The sequence below is a fragment of the Pristiophorus japonicus genome, chromosome 8, assembly GCF_044704955.1.
Source record: "Pristiophorus japonicus isolate sPriJap1 chromosome 8, sPriJap1.hap1, whole genome shotgun sequence".
Lineage (NCBI taxonomy): Eukaryota > Metazoa > Chordata > Chondrichthyes > Pristiophoridae > Pristiophorus > Pristiophorus japonicus.
Window position 1 is genome coordinate 177,718,900 of NC_091984.1, and position 4,892 is coordinate 177,723,791.

Below are 4,892 nucleotides of genomic sequence, written 5' to 3' on the forward strand. Positions count from 1 at the left end.
GTTGCCATGTTAACTGGAACCTCAATATTATTAATTTAGGTTATTGGAAATAATGACGTTAATTAAAATATAACACGATTATTGCATCCAAAGTATTTTGCTTACTCATAATCTATTTTCTATGTTTCTATTTTGAAACCGCTTTGAATAAAATTATTGAACCAATCTCAAATGCAATACGGTTTTTAGTGTCTTTTATTTCTGCTACAAAATAATTCAAAACTACGATGCAAGGTTTTCGGTGTTATTAAAGCTCGCGTAAGAAAGCGCGCGAAGTTATCTGAAAACAAAGTAGCGTGTGACTGATGTGCCGATACTGCGCTGCACACCGTATGTGCGAGCACTCATGTGAATTCGTGAGTGACTGTAGCAGGTTCAATGTGTTCAGCTTTATTTCCCAATTCATCGCGGGTGAATTTGGTCTTAGGTGAAAGAACACCATTGGCGATGGCAAATTGGATGCCCGTTTTACACTGTGTCCCGATTTGCTTTTCCATTGACTTCTAGAAGAGCAATTTCACCCAAACGTTTGGATTAATGGGGTAGACTTTCAACTTGCTGCCTGCAGTAAAATGGTGAATCAGCCGCAAGTTTTGGAGCCTCCTGATTTTCATTTCGACTGACATGAATGTGATGTTTAAAAAGCGCTTTTCACGTAATATAGGCGCCACAGGGAAGATAAGCAAATAAATATTGAGGTAGAAAGTAGTCCGGGGCTGTGTTTAGGCCTCCGAAGGCCTCATCGACATGTTCGAGCAGCACTACCTCGCCTATCGCGCATCCACAGACAGCTCATCCCGCGAGAGAAATTAACACCATAGGTTCCCAGAGGGGCTCCGTTTGGCCAACAAGGGTGGGAACTGGCAGGCCAACACGAGTGCGGAGTCAGGGGAAGCAATACTGCTCATCCTGGCTCCACAGAAAATATCTTTAAACTTACCTTTAGTTGGGCGACGCAGTGACTGCATGGGCCTATAAGGGAACGGGCAGGGAAGTGGAGTTGAGGCGAAGATCAGATCAACCATGATCTTATTGAATGGCGGATCAGGCTCGAGGGCCAAATAGCCTATGCCTGCTCCTATTTCTTATGTTCTGGATACATAAAGTTATGAAGGGAATTAATGAAGGGTAAAGTTATGAAGGGAATTAAAAGAGTCGATGCGAATTTTAAAGTTAAGGCATTCGGTGTCCAGGAAGCAATCTGTGTCAGTTAGCACCAGGGTAAGAGGTGACTCGAACGTAATACAGAGTTTTGGATGAGCTGAACCTAGTTGGGGAGATTCAAACCTGGAATTGCTCATAAGATGGGCATGGATTTGGGAGGTGACAAATTATTCAAAGAATTTTGCGTGGAATGATATGTTGGAGAGGGGATGGTAATTTGCAAGGAGAAAAGGTTTATGGGAGTGATGAAAGCAGTTTTGAAAGGGAGGGAATTAGTGCTGGAAGACAAGTAACCATTTACAATGTTAGCAAGCATGCGGCCAAGACAGTCAGCAATTTAGTGAGAAGGTGCCACGGAAGCAGGATATGGGTCTCATGGACAAGAGGAGTGTGAGAAGGTATGAGGTGAAATAGAAGAGAAACTAAAGAAATATACAGTGTCAGGGCTAGGACAGAGGAAAATGGGGGAACAATAGAGGCAGCAGAAGGGATGTTCTAAATCTTAGTGACCACTAAATCCGTGAGCCCCTCATACTAGTGAAAATCAAGGAAATAAAGGAATATGTTTATTTCATATAAATCGCAGAAACCATCACTTCCAAATTACCAGTGCATTGGTAGGGAATAGACACGACTCTAAGCAGCATTATGGTCACCATCCAATTTTATTCCTCTTGAGGGGTATGCGCAACTTGATTTTGTTTCTCCTTCATTGGATGTGGGTTGCGCTTGCAAGGCTGGCATTTATTGCTCATCTTTAACTGCACTTGAGACGGTAGTGGTAAGCCACCTTAGAAACATACAAATATAGAAAGTTAACGTGCAGAAGGAAGCCATTTCCTTCTGCCCATTGTGGCCGTGCTGGCTAATAGAGAGCCACACGGCCTTCAGTAACCTGAAGGGTACATATAAACCTATGAACAATGAACAATGTCGAACAGTAAATAGCATCCGGCCCAAGCAATCCATCCCACACAACCGCACGCATCACAACATTTTACACTCCACCCGTGTGATCTCCTGGAAGAGGCAAAACAAACAGATAAAAACCCAGGCCAATTGGGGAAAAAATCTGGGAAATTTCTCTCCGACCCATCTAGATGATCGAAACTAGTCCAGGAGATCACTCTGGCCGTCGTATTAGATTCCCTGAAATACCTACCATCACATCTGCGCTAATCAACAAGAGGTTATCCAGTCTAATCCCACTTACCAGCTCTAGGTCCGTAAACCTATATGTTATGGCATTTCAAGTGCAAATCTAAGCACCTTTTAAATATGGTGAGGGTTTCAGCCTCCACCACCCTTCCAGGCAGCGAGTTCCAGAAATCCACACCCTCTGCATGAAGAAGCTTTTCCTCAAATCCCATGTAAACCTTCCACCAACCACCCTAACCCTACGCCCCCTCGGAATTGACCCTTTCACCAAGGAAAATAGGCCCATGCTATGCACTATTTCCAAGCCCCTCAAACTTGTATACACCTCAATGAGGTCTCCCCTGAGCCTCCTCTGGTACAAGAAGAACAAACCTAATCTATCCAATATGTCCTCATAGCTAAGATTCTCCATTCCAGGCAGCATCCTCGTAAATCTCCTCTGCATCTTCTCCAGTGCAATCACATCCTTTCCTATAATATGGTGACCAGAACTGCACGCAGTATTCCAGCTCTGGCCTAACCAGTGTATTATACCAATTAAGCATAACCTCACTGATCTTGTATTCTATGCCTCGGCCAATAAAGGCACGCAATCCGTATGCCTTCTTAATCACCTGATCCACCTGGCCTGCGACTTTCAGGGAATCTGTGGACCAATGGGAGAGCTTTGGAGGCGTGGCCTATTCAGTTGGAGCTGTGCTGCTTAGAGAGAAGGAACTCCCTGCTGAAGCTCCTGTCTGGAAGGCCTGCAGTGAGCCCTGCGACCAGCCCAGTAAGAGGAGGAGAGGGCTGGCTTACTACAACTCAACGTCCAGAGGGAGAGGAGGAGAGCTGAAAAATTCAACAACTTTATTTACTTCTACAAAGAGTTGGAGAGAGGGGGGAAAGAGCAACAACCTGTGTGGAAGGAGGGAGACTCTACAACATTCTACAGGTGGGTGTTGGTGCATTCCCCGAAAGACATTGTTTTATTGGTGGGGGGAGAACAGAAGATTTTCTTCGAGGCCCGGAACATCGCGGGGGGGGGGGTGTGGAAGTGTGTGTGGGGGTCTTGCTTACAGCTAGGCCCCACACACCACTGAAGCATCCCTCCCCCATTGCCTAGCCTGGGATAGCTGGAGTTACCTGGCTGAAGATTTACTAATCACCCTATTAAACATCGTTGGGAGTGTGTGCCTGGGTGGCTCCAGCTGTCCCAGGTGAAGACATCTTCTCCTCCCACCCGAAGACCATCCCATAAGACTGTGCCTTGCTTTGTTTTCCATCATCTAGGGAGTGCGCCCCAGAAAAACACCCACCTATCGCTGTGAGGGGAGACCTGCCCTCACAGCTTCCCTCTTTCCCACCCACCTATCTCTCTCTCTGTCACTCTCTCTGTCTCTCACCTCTCTCTCTGAGAGCTCCTTTCCTCCTTAATTGGAAAAACAATTAAGACAACTGAGCAGAGGGAGCAAGGCCCCTCCCCAATTGTCAACTAGGGGAGAGGTGTGCTCATTGAGAGCTCCTCTGCTCACACATTCAAACGAGACCAATTTAAAACCATTAAGGCCTGTGACTCTGGGGTGGGTGTAGCCCTTAAAGGGACCCCGTGATGGCGACTCCATCCACGCCGGTGGCAGGGCCAGCTAAGACTTATGTGCAGGCGGTGTCTGCATCCACGGCGCCTCCTGCGCCACCTGCTGCCCTGCCACCATTCAGACTAATTACTAAGAAACACGGGGTCAAGAGCTACACTCACCCCACAATGAGCATTGAGGAGTGCGTGCGGGCGATGGCCGGGGTAGTCGGCCCCTCGGCCATTGTCACAGCCTCCAAGATGTCTGGGAAGGCTGTATTCTTCCTGGGGTCGAAGCGGGCGGTGTCCCTGGCCCTCGAAAAGGGGCTCACGGTGGGCGGGACGTTCCTGCCGGTGGACCCTCTCGAGGCCACCGCGCAGAGCATCGTCCTTTCAAACGTCCTGCCCTTTGTTCCCACTGAGCTCCTCCTCCCTCACCTACACCAACTGGGGAAGGTAAGGTTAGGGATCAACCCCATACTGCTCAGCCTCAGGGAGAACAGCCTGTGCCATGTGTTCTCCTTCTGCTGCCAGCTTTTTGTCCGGCTGGCGCGGGAGGAGACAACAGAGGGATCATTTAATGTGGTGCACGAGGGGACTGCCTACCGCATCTTCTGGACGTCAGACGGCGTGTGGTGCCATGCCTGTAGGGAGGTGGGGCACGTTCGCAAGAACTGCCTCGCCTCCAAGGCCGCCAAACCACCGAAGGCGGCCAAGACTGGCGCCGCCGCCACCCCTCCCCCTAGTAGCGTCCGCGTGCTGGGAGCGTTAGGTGCGCGGGCATCGTCGGGGGCTTTGTTTTCATGGCCTCTGGTGGGGGGGAGGGAGATCATCCGATCGGAAAGAGGGCGCGGAGTAAGGCGAAACATCTCGAGGCGGGTCCCCTCAGTGTGCTAGAAAGTTTGACCACCGCGCTCAGCCCAACCCAGTCATCGGCAGCTCAGGGTGCCCTGAGCCCGTGCCCGAGCCCTTGACCAATACCGCAGAGGGGCTCGGGCGCGGGCAAGATAAGAAA